The following is a 9782-nucleotide window of genomic DNA, read 5'->3' as shown; positions in this document are numbered from 1 at the left end:
CAATATGCCAAAATTCACATTTGCAAATCAAATAAAGGCAGATCATTCTGTTTGCAGAAGAATTCTCCTGTTTACAAAAAGCCCAAAACAAACAAACCAACAGAAACCAGAAAACATACCCAGAGATCCCCTTCAAATCATGTTAATTCACATAACGATTTTCTTCAGTTAGTCTTTTCAGGGAACACACTGACCGGGTAAAGCCTAGAATTATGACACCCTGGGCATCTCAGGGTCAGAATTGCCCCAGGTGGGAGGAGGAATTTGCATCTTCAACTGCATGAGTTAACCTTCAGTATTTGAGACTAAAAAAAAAAAAAAGTCCACTTGAAAATCCTTAGCATGAATGTTCCATTGTCCTGACTTTATGGCCATAGAGAAAATGCCATAAAGGGAAGTGCTGGGGGAGCTGCAGTGCGTCCTCACATACGGAAGTTGATAGGGTCTTGGAAACTGTGGCTTTAAGCCAAATGATATATGAGGAAACCCAGGTTTTTCCTCATCGACATTACAATGAAACCACATTGAATGAAATGACATTATTTTAGGACCTGCTGTCTGATGTTTCGCTTATAGTCACTTTCCAAGATCTATTCATGATGTCCAAAACTTGTACAGGAGCATAATTCATAGGAGAAACCACTCTTGCTGGACCCTCGCTGGGTTTCTCTGCCTTTCTCTGTCTAAATCATGTATTAACCCCGCAGCCTGGGGCCAGTGGGTAATGTCTCTGAGCTTTGGTGTGTGTATTTGTGAACAGGGCCAAGGGCTGATACAGGCACCGGACAGCGGGTTCATGCAGGCCTGGCTCCCAAATGCCAGCTCCCTTCCCTGCGATGGTTGCAGTGTGAGCTCTGGCCATGACTGCTGCTACCATTTCTGTGCTCTCACAAAAACTCATTCATTTTGACATGAAAGTATTTCAAGTTGGTGCCTTAAACACAGGTTCACCTTTAGTGAACTGGGGAAAAGGCTTTGCTCTGAAGGACACTGAGCTTAGCTGGGCACGAGTGGGGATGAGGCCGCCAGGAAGATGCCACACTGTCTGTGGGAACGACAGTTATCAGACTACTGGATCACATGCCCCTGTACCCACAAACCTGCAGGCCTGTGAAAACTTCTCGGGGGTTCCTCAATCTTGGGTGTGGGTCAGATTCCTGGAGAAAGCCTTTAAAAAATACAGGCACTTGGGACCCACCCTGACAAACTTAGTGAGTCCTTGGCTTGTTGCCACCATGATGGAACTGAAGTCCCCTTTCATGGGCTCCTGCTCAGGGCAGCCCAACCCACTTTCGGGTTCAAGCAATATCTGGCGTGCCTTCTGCCCCATTCCTTTCGTGTGCTGGGACTTTTTCATTTTATTTCAGCCTCATTACGCTGGTTTTTGTGCTTGACAAGACAGTAGATGTACAGTGAGTATTTCATGCAAGAATTTTACTGAAAGGACATTGAGGCTCAGCGGACTTTCTAACGTTCACGCAGCTAGAAGGGGTGGACAGCAGGATTCAAAGTCAGCTCTCGGCTTCAAAGTCTGTGCTCTTGCCACTGTTTACAAATAAGCCAGGGATATCTGGGGCTGCGGTCTGTGGCCCACAGGCCAAATCCAGCCGGCTGCTTATTTCTGTAGAATCAGGGAGCCAAGAATGGCTTTTACATTTTTAAAAGGTTGTAAAAGAGAAAAAAAAAAAACACAAAACATAACAACAAGCAAAATTTTTCAAAATGCTAAAACAGAGGCTATTGTAGCCTGCCAAGGCAAAAATATTCATTCACCATCTCGCCCTTTCAAGGGAAAATTTGCCAATTGTTGATTAAGACTATGACATATGTCCCCTTCTGAGCTCACCAGGGGATGGCTGGTGAGATGACAGTGGGTCACTGTGTCGCTCCGAAGCTTCATTGTCAAAAACACAGGATCATTAATGTGACTTGGGTCTTCAAAGGCATTTACACCCTCATTTGCCAGCTCGGCTCACAGGCGGCACGTGCTCATTTGAAGGTGTCAGTGTTTGCCAGAGCCTCGCCAAAGCTGAGGGCCTCGTCATCTTTCACCTGCCACATTAAGAGTTTTCCATCAAGCACCTCGCTTGACATCAAGGGGCTGAAGTCAATGGCTGGGCCCCTTAAATTGGAAGCCAGAGCAATGACTATCCTCGTCCTGTTAGATTCACTCTTAGTTAATACTGGCAAAAATTCTGTGAGGTTGAAGAGAGGGTATTGTTATCTCAATTAAAAAAAAAAAACCTAAAACCATCTCTACAGATGATAAAAATATGACTCAGAGAGTATAGAGGATTTGCACAAGCTCACAAAATGGGGGGTCCCCATTTGAACTTGGTGGGCAGTCTCTCATCCTGAATATTGTGCTCTGCAAGGGTACAATGGCCACACCTGGGCATCATTTCAGAGCCCTATGTATAGAAAAAAACACCCTGAACTTGGAGTTAGGTTAAAGAACAACTACATGGAGCATGGCCCAGAGGACTTTCCCAGGCTTCTGAAGTCTTCTGGGGATAGAATCCTCTGTTCAGACCTCATCTTTTCTATTGATAAGGACAGTGTGTTATTCCAAGTGGTTACTAAGTTGTAGGAGACTCATAGGACACAAACAGTCCTTGTTGTGCAGCAGTGGCATGACTTTCTCTGGTAGGATAGATTATAACCCACAGGTTGTAGTTTTGCTGCCTTACTTACTTCCGTGAGTAATTTGGCAATCTTAATTGCAGCATTTTTTTCTTTTAGTGAAATTAATATTCTATATTTTAAAAAATGAATCTGGGGGCGGGGGCAGAGCCAGATGGTATGCCGGTAGGATCCTTCAGCTCAGCTCTCCTAGAACGACCACAGAAAAAAAGAGAACCTACTCATACAGGGCACGGGGGACCTTACCCAGAGTCATAGCTCAGGGAGCACAGCGAGGAGGTGGTGAGCTGAGTACAGTGTCTGATCTGGAACCGTGGAAATCTGATGAATTAGGCAAGTGATTGAGACCAGCCAGGATCGGCTGGCCCCTCATACAGGTCCAGGATTGGAGGAAGCCTTTCTGGAGTTTTCTGTTGTTGGGGGAAGCTGAGCGTTGAGTGGAAAGCTTGGAAGAGTGGGCAGACTCAATCTGTATACAGCAACCAGATTTGAATATAGGTTGGAGTAGATTAACCATGGGTTTGGTGGCTGGCAAGGCAGCCATACTGAGAAGGTCTTAATGGCCAGGGAGTGGCCATTGTAGGAGGGGTTGGAGAAGGTCTTAGCAGGGGCCTAAAGCACAGCTGTCTTAATTCTGCCTGCCAGGATCATAACTCCACTCTTGGGACAGGCTGAGGGACTCCTGCACCCCATGAGAACTGGTGTCAGGAGGCACTGTGAGACCTGCCCCTGAAGGATTCTTGTGGCCTTTATGATCCCAACCCAGCAGGGTCTGACTGCTCAGGAAATAATCAGGCAATCACTGGTATGTTTGAATGCTTCATGAAGTCTCATAGTTTTCTAAGCACCTGTTCTGCTTTCTCTCTCTTCTTTTCTACCTCTTTTCTTCTTTTCTGCCATATTATCATATGGTAATAAGGATCATAGAGGTTGCTGGATGTGCTCAGTCTCCAAAAAAAACCACAGCGCCACCTGGTGTCCTGGCGACATGTTGCAACATACTATCATTAAGAGCAGGGACTTTGTTTGAAACAAAGGAGGAGATGAGAAGGAAAAAGGAAGACAAGGAGATAAACAAGAAGAAAGAACACAGGAGGAGGAACCAACAGAAAAATTCAGACAACATGAAAAACCAAAACTCCCCCAAGGGACCACAAGGCAGCTACTGTAGAAGACTCTACCTATAAAGAATTAATGGACTTGACAGAAATGGAATCTAAAATATGGATGATAAAGACAATAAAAGGAATGGACAAGAAAATGGAAACACAGAACCAAAAGTCAGACAAGAGATATATAGAATATAGAAAGGATATGGTGGAGCTTAAGGAAATGAAGGAGACAATCAGGGAATGTAAAGATTCAGTAGAACGCATCAAAAATAGGTTAGACCCTGGAGAAGAAAGAACCTCAGAGCTAGAGGATCAAGTCTATGAGTTAACCCAGGTAGTTAAAGAGGCAGAAAAAAGAGAGAGAAAGCAGCATAGGCACTTAGAGAATTATGAGACTTCATGAAGCTTTCAAATATACGAATAATAGGGATTCCTGAAGGGGAAGAAGATTGTCCCAAAGGAATGGAAACCTGACTAGAGACTATCATAAATTAAAACTTCCCAATTTTTACTAAAGACCTGGACACACTCCTTTCAGGTAGATATTGAACGCTGGGTCATCTCAGCTGAAACAGAGCCTCTCCAAGACTCATTGTAATGAACCTGTCCAAAGTCAAGATGAAAGAAAAAAATTCTGCAAGAGGCCAGAAAAGTACTATCTGACCTACAGAGTCAGAATCATTAGGATGAAAGCAGACTTTTCAACCTAAACCTGCCAAGCCAGAAGAACAAGGTCGTCTACCTTCAACATTCTTAAACAAAACAATTTTCAGCCCAGAATTCTATATCCTGCTAAACTAAACTTCAAAATTGATGGAGAAATCAAATCTTTTGCAGATATACAAGCACTGAGGAAATCTGCCACAACAAGACCAGTTCTACAGGAAATACTTAGACCTATTATCAACACTGACCACCACAATGGACCACCAGCAAAGGAAACACCCAGAAGCTAAAAGTCAAAAGTTAGCTTCCACAATGGTGCAAAGGATAAAACCACACAAAGGACTTTCACAAAATAAGATGAATAGAACTCCACCACACTTATCAATTCTCTCAGTAAATGTCAATGGACTGAATTTACCACTGAGGAGGCACAGGCAGGATGACTGGATAAAAAAGTACAAGCCATCCATATGCTGTCTCCAGAAGACACACCTAGCCTTGAAGGACAAATCAAAACTCAGGATTAAGGGATGGAAAACAGTATTTCAAGCAAATGGAAAGCAGAAGAAAGGAGGGGCAACAATCTTGTTTTCAGATACAAGCATATTTAAAACAATTAAAGTTAAGAAAGACAAAGATGGACACTTTATACTGGTCAAGGGAATAATACAACAAGAAGACATTTGAATTTTAAATATTTATGCACCCAACATAAATGCTCCCAGATTTATGAAACAGATCTTGACAGGTCTGAGCAATATGATATCCCATAACACCATAATAGTCAGGGACTTTAACACCCCTCTGACAGAACTCGACAGGTCCTCTAAACAGAAACTAAACAAAGATACAAAGGACTTAAATGTGACCCTAGAACAAATGGGATTAAACATATATACAACACACCATCCCAAAGCTAAGGAAGATATATTTTTCTCATCAGCCCATGGTACATACTCCAAAATCAACCACATCCTAGAATACAAATCAAACCTCAGCAAAATTAAAAGTATAGAAATTATACCCTGTATCTTCTCAGACCACAAGGCAATAAAAGTGGAACTCAACTCCAAAGAAAAGGTTCTTCCCCACACAAAGACTTGGAAATTAAACAACCTTATGTTGAATGATAGTTGGTTTCAGGAAGAGATAAAAGAAGAAATTGCTACATTCCTCAAACATAACAACAATGAAGACACAAGCTACCAAAACCTGTGAGATACAGCAAAAGCAGTCTTATGAGGGAAATTTATCACGTTACAGGCCAGCATTCGAAAAACAAAAAGTGAGTATATCAACAGACTCATAAGCCATCTTATGGAATTGGAAAAAGAACAATATAATCCCAAACCCAGCAGATGAAAAAAAACAAAAACAACAACAAAATTAAATCAGAGATGAATGAAATTGAAAACAAAAAATCATTCAGAAAATTAATGAAACAAAAAGTTGTTTTGTTGAAAAATAAATAAAATTGATATACCTTTGGCCAGATTAATTAGAAACAAAAGTGGAATCTATAATAACCTCAATCAGAAAGATAAAGGAGAAATAACAACAGATGCCATAGAGATCATGTCTGAGTACTATGAGAAAGTCTATGCCCAGAAATTTGACAATGTGGAAGAAATGGATCAATACCTGGAATCACAACTTCTCCCTAGACTTAATCAAGATGAACTAGATCTCTTGAACAGACCAATTCCAAGCACTGAGATCAAAGAAACAATAAAAAAATCTCCCAACAAAAATAAGCCCTTGTCCAGATTGCTTCACACCAGAATTCTATCAAACCTTCAAAGAAGAGCTTATACCCATACTGCAGAAATTACTCCAAAAATTGAGAAGGAAGGAATCTTCCCCAACACATTCATTCTATGAAGCAAATATCACCCTGATATCAAAACCAGGAAAAGAGCCAACTCAAAAAGAGAATTTCAGACCAATTCCACTAATGAATAGAAATGCAAAATTTCTCAATGAAATCCTAGCCAATAGATTACAGCTACCCATTAAAAAAATTATTTATCACAATCAAATAAGTTTCATCCCAAGGATGCAAGGCTGATTTAACATATGCAAGTCCATAAATGTAATTCACCATATCAATAGAAGCAAAAACAAAGACCATATGATCCTCTAAATAGATGAAGAAAAAATATCTGATAAAATTCAGCATTCTTTTCTAATTAGAACACTTAAGAATTTAGGTATAGGTGGCGAATTTTCTAACCAGATCAAAGCCATCTATGACAAACCCACAAGTAATATTATACTGAATGGAGTAAAAGTGAAAGCTTTCCCACTTAGAACTGGAACCAGACAAGGTTGTCCTCTATCACCACTACTATTCAACATAGTGCTAGAAGTTCTAGCCAATACAGTCAGGCAACAGAAGGAAGTAAAGGGCATCCAAATAGGGGCAGAGGAGGTCAAACTCTCACTCTTTGCTGACAATATGATCTTATACTTAGAGAACCCTAAAGACTCAACCACAAGATTCTTTGAAGTGATCAAGAAATATAGCAATGTCTGAGGATATAAAATCAATGTCCAGAAGTCAATAGCCTTTGTATATATCAACAACAGCCAAGATAAGAAGCTAATCAAGGACATAATTCCCTTCACAGTAACTTCAGAAAAAAAAAAAAAGAAAGAAAGAAAAAGAAAAAAGAAATGAAATACCCAGGAATATACTTAACAAAAGAGGTGAAGGATCTCTACAAAGAAAATTACAAAACCCTAAGAAAAGAAATAGCAGAAGATATTGACAAATGGAAGAATATACTATGCTCATGGCTGGGAAGACTCAATATTCTGAAAATGTTTGTACTACCCAAAGCAATCTACAGATTCAATGCAATCTCCATTAAAATATCATCATTATACTTTCACAATTTGGAAAAAATAATTCTTTGTTTTGTATGGAACGAGAAGAAACTCCATATAGCCAAGGCAATTCTTGGCAATAAAAACAAAGCCAGGAGTATCACCCTACCAGACTTTCAGCTATACTACAAGGCCATAGTGATCAAAAGAGCATGGTATTAGCACAAAAATAGAGGCATTGACATTTGGAACCGAATAGAAAAACCATGAGATGAAACAAACATCTTATGGCCATCTGATCTTTGATAAACCCAAACAAGAATATACACTGGGGGAAAGTATCCCTATTCAATAAATGGTGCTGGGAAAACTGGATAACTGCATGTAAAAGACTGAAACTAGACCCATAGCTCTCACCATTTACAAAAACTGATTCAAGATGGATGAAACATTTAAATCTAAGGCATGAAACAATAAAAATCCTCGAAGAAAATGTGAGGAAAATACTTGAAGATATCGGCCTGGGGAAAGATTTTATGAAGAAGACTTCAGTGGCAATTGCAGCAACAACAAAAATAAACAAATGAGACCTAACTAAAGTGAAAAGCTTCTGCACAGCTAAGGAAACAACAACCAAAGCAAACAAACCACCTTTGGAATGGGAAAAGGTATTTGCATATTATGAATCAGACAAAAGCTTAATAATTAGGATCTATGGAGAACTCAAGCTAATCAACAAAAAAGACCCAATAATCACATATATCACTGGGCAAGAGACATGAATAGAACTTTGTTTAAAGAAGATAGAGGAATGGCTAACAAACATATGAAAAAGTGCTCACCATCCCCAATCATCAGAGAAATGCAAAACAAAACCGCTCTGAGATATCACCTAACCCCAGTTAGAAAGGCCCACATCACAAAGTCTCAAAGCTGCAGATGTTAACGTGGATGTGGAGAGAAGGGACCGCTTTTACACTGCTGGTGCAACTGCAAACTAACAAAACCTTTTTGGAAGGAAGTATGGAGAATCCTCAAAGAACCCAAATTAGACCTCCCATTTGATCTTGCAATCTCATTGCTAGTCATCTACCCAGAAGAAAAAAAATCTTTTTATCATAAGGCGAATTGCATTAGACTGTTTATTGCAGCTCAATTTACAATCGCCAAAGTGTGGAAATAGCCTAAAGCCCACCAACCCAGGAATGGATTAACAAGCTGTGGCATATGTATACCATGGAATACTATTCAGCCACTAAAAAAGATGGAGACTTTACATCTTTTGTATTAACCTGGATGGAGGTGGAACATGTTCTTCTTGGTAAAATCACAAGAACAGAGAAACAAGAATTCTGATATGAGGGCAGTAGATGAGCTAATACAAGGGTAGGGTAGGGGACTGAGCAAGTGGGGAGAGGGGAGGCTGGGGGATGGGGAGTCATGGTGTATGGCACACCTCTTGGAGGCAGGACACAATTATAAGAGGGGCTCTAACAAATGCAATCAGTGTAACCTAATTCTTTGTACCCTCAATGAATTCCAAACAAACGAACAAAAAATAATCTTGCCATTCTGCCAGTTCCCACATTAATAAGTTAAATACATCTTGGGCACATGCTCACTATTTATTTCTATGAGAGTCATGTTTTTAACTTTTTGCAAATTATACTTTGACACTCTTATCATGCCTACCCATGGAGACCTCCAAGATCCAATCTATCAAGCTGGGGTGGCCACCCCACGAGTCTGAAGTCTTCTCTCTCTGGGTATATTAATCTGTCAAGAGCTGGCCTGAGGTGGTGGAAACCTTGAGATAGTACAGCCAGGTGTAAGTCTTGGCTACACCTTTTAAAAGCTGAGTAATCTTGGCTGACTTATCTAACTTCTATCCGTTTCAGTTTCTTCCATCCATAAAATGGAGGTAAAACCCTCACTTGTTACATGAAAATAAAATAATGTATGGTACGAGAGCACAGCGGTTGAGGATACAGATCCTGAGCCAGGCTGCCTGGGTTTGCTTCTAGGATCTGTTGTTTTCTAAGCTGTATGAACTTAGAGAAAGCATTTCACTTTATTGTGCCTTCATTTTCTCATCTGTGAAATGAAGTTAGTATCTACCTTATAGGGCTAAATGTGTCAATCTTAGAAAAAAAAAAGCCCGTGGAACTGTGACAGCCATACTGTAAACACTTAATAAATGTTAGCTGTGATGAGGAAAATAACGATGCTTATAAAGAGCCTACTAGAGCGTCTAGAAAATAATTTGCTTTGTCATGCAAGCACTTTTAAGTTTTACAAGTTTGTGGTGGAAATAGTTGGCTAAATTATAGGTTCATCTCACATTATACAAATTATTCAGGTACAGTAGGTTACTATCTGATTAATTAAATAGCATGCAAGTGCACTTTATTATATAAGGATTTTGCCACCTATGACACCAATGATTACCAGGTCCCTAAATACAAGTTCACCATGATTTGATATTCTCATATATTTAAAGGTTTCCTAACTCTTTTTTTTTTTTTTTTTTGA

The sequence above is a fragment of the Otolemur garnettii genome, unplaced genomic scaffold (genome assembly GCF_000181295.1).
Source record: "Otolemur garnettii isolate 467f Iridium unplaced genomic scaffold, OtoGar3 scaffold00011, whole genome shotgun sequence".
In the NCBI taxonomy this organism is placed as follows: domain Eukaryota; kingdom Metazoa; phylum Chordata; class Mammalia; order Primates; family Galagidae; genus Otolemur; species Otolemur garnettii.
The sequence above is the reverse complement of the archived record's forward strand: the minus strand, read 5'-3'. Positions refer to the sequence as shown.